Source organism: Lathamus discolor, chromosome 10, assembly GCF_037157495.1.
Source record: "Lathamus discolor isolate bLatDis1 chromosome 10, bLatDis1.hap1, whole genome shotgun sequence".
Lineage (NCBI taxonomy): Eukaryota > Metazoa > Chordata > Aves > Psittaciformes > Psittacidae > Lathamus > Lathamus discolor.
Genome location: NC_088893.1, coordinates 11,845,269 through 11,854,797, shown reverse-complemented (window position 1 = coordinate 11,854,797; position 9,529 = coordinate 11,845,269). Strand labels below are relative to the sequence as shown.

The 9,529-nt window shown below is 38.8% G+C and overlaps 1 long non-coding RNA gene across 1 annotated transcript; it reads right to left on the bottom strand.

Moving 5' to 3' along the window:
* Nucleotides 1-4,029: 4,029 nt before the first annotated feature.
* LOC136019949 (uncharacterized) lies at nucleotides 4,030-9,162 on the bottom strand. The gene is made up of 3 exons (XR_010615131.1): nucleotides 9,103-9,162; nucleotides 4,685-5,101; nucleotides 4,030-4,209 (listed from the first exon to the last, which is right to left on the bottom strand). It is a non-coding gene; the product is annotated as an uncharacterized LOC136019949 (long non-coding RNA).
* Between the last annotated feature and the right edge of the window lie 367 nt (nucleotides 9,163-9,529).

Here is a 9,529-nt window from a genome sequence, read left to right as displayed (position 1 = left end):
AACCCAGGTAGATGTTGTCTGAACGCCTATTCTCTTTCAACCACTGATTAATGGCCATTTCAGTAGAACAGTCGGCCTCTGGTAGTCCCCTCTAACTGCAACCATTCTGTGATCAGTGGTTTCATTTCTGTCCTCAGTGATCACATCTGGATATGGAAGGAAGCTCATTAAACAGTTACTCACCTAGCTGGTAGACCCAGTGAGAAGGGGACGCACTGGGCAGGTCATAGAGGCTGAGTTATTTAACCCCTTAAGTAGAAAGAGGGAGGTGCAGTTGCTGAGGAGGCGTGTGAGAACTTGCCTTGCTGCATCTGTGGTGCTGTGATCTTTAAGAACAAGGATCTTCTGTCTCAATAGGAACAGGGAAAAAAACATGAACATTATTCCCAAAGCTCATTCACCTGTTTAAATTCTCACACTCAATTCTTTTCTGCTGTCAATCTACTTACATCTCTCACTGAAGAAGAATTAAGAACTGAAAGACTCAGGTAACAGTGGAACACACCTCAAATAATAAAGGGACAGAGAAGGAACAAGAGCAAATTGTGCCATGGAGGAAGGGCTGGTTAAAACTCGAAATGTCTTGAAACCAAGAAGTGCTAAAATTTTGTGGTGTGTTTTTGTTCCAATTTGGAATGAAAACCATTTTTTCTTTTCCCAGGGAAAAATAAAAAGAAAATATGAAAAGTGTGTTTTGCAAGCATTTTTTGTCCAAGAAGTTTGCTTCAGGTATGGTTAGAGTTATTTGCAGTTCTCAGTTATAATATTGGTCTCACAAATTTTTTTTTCACTGTTAAATGACCAAGTATGACATGAAAAAGTGTTAATGTGACCTTAAGAATTCAGCTTTTCCTTTCCTTTCCTTTCCTTTCCTTTCCTTTCCTTTCTTTTCCTTTCCTTTCCTTTCCTTTCCTTTCCTTTCCTTTCCTTTCCTTTCCTTTCCTTTCCTTTCCTTTCCTTTCCTTTCCTTTCCTTTCCTTTCCTTTCCTTTCCTTTCCTTTTCTTCTCCTTTCTTTTCTTTCGTTTTCTCTTTTCTTTTCCCTTTCCTTTCCTTTTTCTTTTTTCATTTCCTTTTCTTTTCCTTTTCTTTTTCTTTCCCAGTTTTCAAATGATTTGAAAAGATTTTTCAGACAAGTACCCACAATTAAGGTATGCTGAACACTTTATCCACTTAAACTCAGAGGTAGTAGAGGTAATGGTGGTACTTCCAGTCACTATACTTCTGAAGTGTTCTAGCTGACCCTGGTGAATAACTGAGCTGTGAAAATTGTAAGGTTCTGGAAAAACTTGAAATTTTGGACCAGGGAAACCCCTGGGCATCCCACTCTGATTTTACTGTCATCAGAGCTAAAGCAGAAGGAGTTGGAGAAGCAGCAGTGCCCTGACCTTGGCTTGGAGGGTGGATCCTTCTGTGTCCCTACCAGCATGAGACCTTGTGCGTTTGAAACCTTACATCTTATTAAAGTAGTAGCAAACCTGTAATGAAAATTTGGGTGGCGTAAATATATATACTTTTTTATATAGCTCAAACTTGTTACAAACAAGATCACAACTTCATATACCTAATGTGAGTGAAAATGAAACCATCTGTTGGATGACTTCCCACTGTGGAATAACAGATGCATAAACCATGTGCCATAAACAGTGCTTATGGCTTTGAACCTACTGTGGGAGGCCAGATTGTTTTCAGTTTTCTCCCACAGTGATTGATTGCCCTGGGGGTATTGCTGAAGAGGTGCGTTCCACTTTTGGGCTAACATAAGGTAAAATTGAGTAAACCGATAGCTATTATATAGACTTAACACAGAGTTCAACATCTACTGGACTTCTTCCTTCTACAGTCCATTGAGCTGCACACAGTGCCTTCTGAATCTAGCTGAGCTCTGGCAGAGCTAAATAAGTGATTTTTCAGCTTAAAGATTTTGAGGACTCCTGGCAGCTTTGCAGTAGAGCTATTAACTCCTGTGTTTCAAATTTGAAATGTACACACCATATAGTGTTGGAGGTTACTTCTTGCACATATTTCACCACAGTCGTCCCAATGATAGGTTGAAAATCCAGAGTGAAATTATACCTTTTAGATGGAAATATATATGCTAGGATTCAGGGAAGAAATATTCATCTTTGCACAAAGCAGCCTGCAAGATAAAGAAGGGTTAAAAAAAGATACCAAAAGATATTGAAGCTGCTGCTTGAAGGGTTTCTAAAGGCTGTTGCTGCTGGTAACCCTGTAATGGGGAGTGTCTTTGTGTTTGGACCTTCATGTTGGATTTGCTGATGATGGGCAAAGTGTGCATCAGGATAACTCAGGCTTTGTTTAGCGACAATTCTGATAAGCTTGCACAAAGATACAAAGAGGATAATCTTATAATTTTAATTTTTTTTTATGATTATAGCTAAAGCCATACTTTGATCTAATTCCCTGCTCCTCTGACTTTGTCCTGGAATTGTTCCATTTAACACCTGACATTTTTGGAAGAGCTTTTGTTTCTACTGCCTTCAGCAGACTAGAAATGCATTAACTGAAATGCCCATCAGATAATTCAAGAGGTGTGAGTACAAACCACAGCACTTTAGGGTTATTTTAACAGTTCTGTTTGACCTTTCCCTTCATTGACAACATATAATAGAGAGGACAGAGAACAACCTGCTTCTGATTTATCTCAGTGGAGTCTTAGTTCTCTCATTATCTTGAACAATCAATCCTTGAACAAATTTAGTTTAATGACATTTTGTGTTGGGATAATCAAATATTTCTCAGGAGCTCCATAATAGGATTTCTTTGAACATGTATCACTTCTGCAATCTCCTCATCCTTTCTTCTGTTCCTTTGTTCCTCAGTGAAAGTACTATTTGCTGTAAAACGTTTCTTTTCACTAGCTATAGACATGCAGAATTTCAGATAGCGTTTCTTTTAAAGTAACTCTTAGGGTTTTTTAAATATGCGAATACATGTAAGCCAGTTCTTTGAAGATAATTTTTGGTCTGCTGAGGCTCATAAAAATCACTGAATATTTATAACATCCACCACAACAAAAGCTAAGAAGAAAGATATCAAGTATAGACTACAGAAACTGCTTTAAAAAGACTTTGAATGGAGTTGTCAAAGAAGCCTCAGGGAATTAGGTGCTCAAATTTCATTAAAGCTCATTGGAATGTAATCAGCTCGTTCCCTTGGTCTCCTAAGTAGATCCAAGCTATGTTCTGAATATTGTTACAGAAAGAAGAGTTTAGAAATTAGTGATTTGTGTCCCTTTTAAAAATACAGGATCATTTAATTTCCTCCTCATTGAGAAGATCAACTGTAGGTTTTGTTTGCACTGAAGAGCTTCATGAAACACGGCAGGACATCACTGCCTCCGTTTCTGCCTGCAGATTCTGTTTGTGAAGGCTTTAAGGATTTTTGTGTTTGTCCAGGATTTCTCAATGGACATGAAGCCCATCTGAAATACTGAGAAGGAACACGGAGGTGCTGCAGTGTGTCCAGGGTGCATCACAGATCCAAGCTGCTTGGCTTGTGAAATACGTGAGGGAATGATGTGGCCAACCAGCTGGCAAAAAAGCAAGTTCTGCAAGAAGGGTGATAGCAAGCAATGGATATGGTGAAAGCCAACCACAGGTCTCACTGCTGTAACAATTTTGGGATAACACACAGCCTGAAAGGACTGCAATATCACCCCAACAAAAATTCTATTCTTGCATAGGCAAAAAATTGTCAGGATCAGGCCTACAGTTTGCTCCTGACCTGAACTCACCAAAAGAAATTTATCTGGCTTTCTGAATGGAGCTTGTCACTGTGCCAGCATTTCAGCTTGGCTCAATTCATTCATTAATTACAAATATGGTTTGGGTGGAAGAAAAAACAGGAAAATTGGGTTTGGATTGAAAAATTGCATCCCATTTGACCCTTTAACAATGCATTCAAGAATTTGTTTCATTTAGGGATGATTACTTCCTTTAAAAATATATTTAAGTTAATATCTAAACACAACATTTTTCACAGAAAAAAAATGCCAGAACCACTTTTTTTTTCTTTTTTTCCCCCAGCTTTGAAATTTCTGTTTCCAGCTTTCTTAACCAAACCAAGTCAATGAATTTGCCTCTCATGCTTGGAATGGTTTCAGTTCATGTCAATGTTGGGTTCTTTCTTTGACTTCCTGTAATGCTGAATGGCAAGCCTTGTAAAACATGGTCTTCATCTGAAGGTGCCTGAAAAGATGGACAGATGGGTTTGGCAATTAATCATTAGTTCATTAGTTTCACCTTCCAAGTTCCCATATGTTCCTCTAAAGGACATCGGTAAATTTTGAGGTAATTTGGAAACCCTTTGCAAGTCAAGTTTGGTTGTAACCCCACCTAAGAAACATAAAGGACTTTGGATTTGTGCTAGCAGAATTTCAAACTTCATTTGGACAGCAAATAAGTGAAGGAATAAATCAAGGGAAAATGAGAGGAAAAGCAAAACCTACTTCAATATTTTTTATGAGAAAGATACTTTACTAAGAAACCAAACTCTAAAGGTGCCAGAATTACTTGACAGAAGCCAAGTAAATGCTGCCAAAGTGGAAAGCCAAGGATCTTCTACAGCAGTGAAACATTTGCATACTGTCCTAGAGCTCGACCTTTTCTTGTTAACTGTTGATATATGAACTATATTCCTCATGGCTTTGCCTTTTCTTGGTACCTGCAGTGGGCTGAAGTCCAAGCAGACTGGTGTGGATGCCTGTCATGCCACAGAACACGTCTGAAACTTTACTCTGTGCTCTAGCAAGCTCAAGGTCCAACTTCATTACCCTACTTGCAGAATAAAACCAAGGTCCACAACACCTACTGCACTTTCCTGAATATTATCTTCTTCTAAACCACAAAAGCTCCACATGATTTTAGATCTTTTTTTCAGTTGGTTTTGTGCACAAATGTACAATTTGCTGCTTTGAAGTGAAGATGTTCTTATGAACCTATGGCTGCCCTGGAATTGTGGTTGAGGCAACGCTGCTTGCAGGGGTTTGTAGTGCTGAGAGGTGCAACACGAGGACCCCTGTGCTCCAAAAGGTCAGTCTCTTCTGAGGACAGGCATGCTCCAGACTTCTGCCACACAGCACTGCAGGAAAAGCAGAGCAGAACTGATTCAACATCACAGGGTCTTAGGTCACAGCTGCTGTGTAACACAATTATTTGAACATTTGAACTGTCTCTGTGTGGCTAGGCTAGGAAAAAACAAACAAGGAAATGGCTGATGGCAAACAACAGGCAATACCAATTACCAGTCCCCTCACTGAAAACCGACCTCCCAGGAGACTGGGTAGATGGTGCTCTGAAGATGCTCTGTCTGGGCTGACTAGCTGAGACAAAATGTTACGTGTCATAGACGTCTAACATGAGACAAAATAAATCCCTCTCCACTGTTTAGCTGACTTCTGTTTTGCTTGTTCTCATCATTTTGTGACAAATTGCGGGATGGCAGACATCTCTTTCAAAGCTCAGTACTTTGTGTCATGTGAATATGTGAGGTTTGTCTTCCTAATAATCCTCTGACCTTTGTGGCTGCAATGAATAAACAAACAAGACCTCCAAAAGATCAGGATCGTATATATATATATAAAATATATACGTATAGATGATAACAGTAATTCTATTCATCTTCTATTTTGGACTTGCAGAAGGCTGGTATTTGAAATCCTAGCAACTATGACCATTTGTAAACTGTCAAACAAGGATTTAAATGCTTTTGGTCATCAGCTTTATACCATATATTCAAAGAGTCTGCATAATTTGTACCATATATTCAAAGAGTCCTGATAAAATGAAGGGAAGCTTTGAAAATTGATTTAGTGGAAGTTTTTATCTTTACATGAAAATATTTAATATTCGAAAAGTGCTTTCTCTAAAAAATTGTTGCTTGAATTAGAAAGGGAGCAGGACCAGCCTCCTTTTTATCTTTTTGTAGGTACCTTTTTGTCTCCATGTAACAGGCATTATCCTGCTCACTATTTCAGTTTATTTCTTTTTCATCCTTTTCTCCTCATCTCTGTCACTGAATTCATTATTCCTTTTACTGACACATCTACTAAGTGAGCTAAGCCCTATTATGATTAGCTTCAAAATATGCTAATCAAAAAACCTACAGTATAAATATTTAAATTTCAGATTTTAGTAAATCTACCTTATCAAAAGTAAAAGGAAAGAAAACGAAGCAACAGAGCACATGTATTATGTACACTATTATTATAGGAATGGATGAGAAAGCCTCCACAGAAAAACCTCAATTGATTATTATTTTTTTTTTAACAAGGGTCCTGTTGAGAAACGTTATTGCAATGAGTAGGTAGGCAGCCTATACCTACGCAGTACTGGTAATTAGAGAGGTGCCTTGTTATTCTGACAGGCAGCATTGCTACCATCGATCCATCTGATCAGCTGGATTCAGCCCACTAGTTTCACAGTGAACAGGCAATTTCCTTAAAAATACTTAATTGTATGTGCATTTGGGTGACTCTCACCGTACTTTGGGTCAGTTCAACAAGGACCAGAGCCAGCTTTGATACCCACAAGCTGTATCAGAGTACATTTCCCACTCCCTGCAATGGTTGTGAACAGGGGGAGGGATGGCCAGCAGCATATGTAGTTCCATGCAAATACCACTGTGCATCTGAGGGTGGAAGGGCTAAAACCTGTCAGGGAGCCAGAGAGAAGCCTTTTCATAAGGGAAGAGAAAGAATAGCTTCCTGAAATGTCCTAAAGATGTTTCTATTAGCCTTCATATGTAATGTGCTGGAAGGAAACCTATCTCTTCTAGCCATGAATGCAGATTTAAGCAGCTTTGGATAGGAGAGAAACAGCTCAGCTGAAAAGATGCTGTCTTTTGTGTATTTGTTTTATTCTCCAGAGCTTCCCATAGTTCAGTATTCAAATACCAATTGCTTTAACAGTCCATGACTTCCAGCTTTTGCTTACAAGGTATTCTGTGAGTTACTCAATTCCTTATGTTTTGCACATCAGCTCTAATCATAAATTCCCTCGATCTATGGGTGACAAGAGACTGAACTTGTGTTTAATCTCACCTTTTGCCATTCCAAGGTGTTTGGGGCCCTTGGAGGAAGAAAAGGCTGTCACATCACTTCAATATTTGTCCTAACTCTAAAAGACAAAATTTCTATAGGAAGAGGAGTTCTATGTCCCTAGCTGTTGATGAACAGACGGAAAAAGTAACTAGTAGAGACGTTTCATTTGCATCAGATTGCTTCGTTAAAAGCCCTTAAGAACTACCATTAGAGTCCACACATTCATAATTGATTAATGGGACAGTTTTTAATGTTGTTTTGCTCTGATATAGCTACAAAAGCCTGGGATATATGAATTCATGCAAGGCAAAATTATCAGTCTTTCCCAGGATGGTTTCACTTTAAAAGTACAAACATAAGCTTCCTACATCTGTCCTGTGGTATCTGCACACATAGGTTTATTCCATTTTGAAAACCCCAAGGTTCCTATGAATCTTCTCCAGGATATATTCTATACCTTATACTGTAGCTGTATCTTCCACTATTCTAGAACATTGCAAGACTGCACAAGAATCGAGAACTGTGCATCTCATGCTGTGTATTTTTATATATGACATTAAAGGTTATTACATATCTATCTGAAATCATCAAAAGCATTAAAAGGAAGCCAAAATCCATTCTGATTTTATTTTCCAAAAGTATTTTTACAATCAAGAACTACATTTAAAAAGTCACAAAGTAGCTAAATCAGAGCAGAAACATGATATGGAGTGCTGTGAATGCTACTTTGCTTTTTCCAATAATACTCATTCTTATTGGTATAAATCTCTTCAGACCACAAGAGAGAGAGCACAGAATCACACATCCCTACTAACCTGAAATAAAAGTACCCACAGTATGAAAGTATCAGCAATCAATAATTCCCAAACTGGCTTCCATCAGCAGCTATCTAAACTTATCAGACCGCCTGAGGACAATTTCCTGTTGGAAACCGGGTCTGAAACAAGTGTTTAAGTGAAGGAGTGATGATAATGTGCTTTGAAAGTTAAGCCAGGGGTGATTAAATGTCTGTGGGTAATAAACCGAATTATAAGTATTTAGGAAACAAAGCTCAACTCCACACACAACCAGAGCATAGTATATCATTAGCTGTTGTAACCAAGAGACATTCATTTGTGGGACAAGATAATGGTTGGACGTGATAAACTGTCTCTTCCAGTAAGTGCTGTTTTCTCCACTCTTTAAAATGCCTCCCCGTAAGCTAAGTGCCGTGTTATAAGCATTTAACATGCTCAATGATACATTTATACGTTTCATAATTTGAAGTTGCTTCCATGCTCTCGAAAGTCTCTTTGGCAAATGCTATTTTGAAAGAGTGCTTGTAAAGAAGAAAATCTGGCTCTTTTAAAGATGAGTTTACTCCTGTGCCACATGGATCATAGTGAAATTTGACTGGGAGAAGCCCTAGGGAGTGGAACTAGAACATATCAGCTCACATTTTGAGCCATTCACTTGCATCGTATTTTCTGACAATAAAGTATAATAATTCAAGATTCAAACTCCGATGGCTTCAATTGCTTAGCAACACATTCAGCAAACTCAGATTGTTTCAATTATGAAACTGAAAGAACTATAGGGATCTTGAAAACAAATTACATATTAATCTGACTGATTTCATGACTTCTTTTGCCTTAATTGCAGGAAAACAGATTAGGCAAAATCCAGTACAAACAGTCATTGTAGGCTGGAAAAGCAAAATGATTTGGCCTTTAAGGAAGCTGTTATCAAACATTTCTGTTTTGGAATATACAGGCAATAATAATAATAATAGAGTTACAAGAAAACAATCTTCAGAGCTTGGTGCAGCTCTGCTGAGCACAAGGTTTGAAACAACAGGCCCTCATTGTTGTCAAACAGATTTCCTGATTAGTGTGAAAAAAAAAGAAGTCTATTTCGTGCCACAAGAGTCAGCTGAAGCCTGGGGATTTTTGCTATAAATATTGATACGCCCTCGCAATCGCTATTCTGACTCATTCACTTTCTCTTTCCTGTTCCCCTCTTTGGCTTTGGTTTTCATGCTAACGTTACACTTCTTACTCACCAAGTGGTAGAGTCACCGCTGCCTTCAGCAGAGCTTTAAAAGCCTTCCTTTCAAATCTTTGGAGAACAAGCACAGTCTGACAGATCACCTTTAATTTATCCTGTCTGCTTAGGAAGCCATCTGCCTAGGGAGCAAGGCTTGTATTGATGCAGCACCTGTGCTGCAAGCCTGGGGAGGAGCCCCCCCCGCTATCTTAACATGAGGTCTGGTTGCCACCAGGCTTCTTGGGTGCATTCCACTTCCCTCTGCCCCTCCTACCCTTGTGTAAGCACTGCTGGAACAGCCAAATGGAAAAGTTTCCAGGTAGAAAGTTTGTCTTTTTTTCCTTTTTAAAAAGGTTGCTCTAAAAGCAGCCAAAAGCAAATCCCAAAGAAGACATGAGAGCTTTCCCACTCTCGTGCTGGATCAGGATAGAGCACTGTGAAAA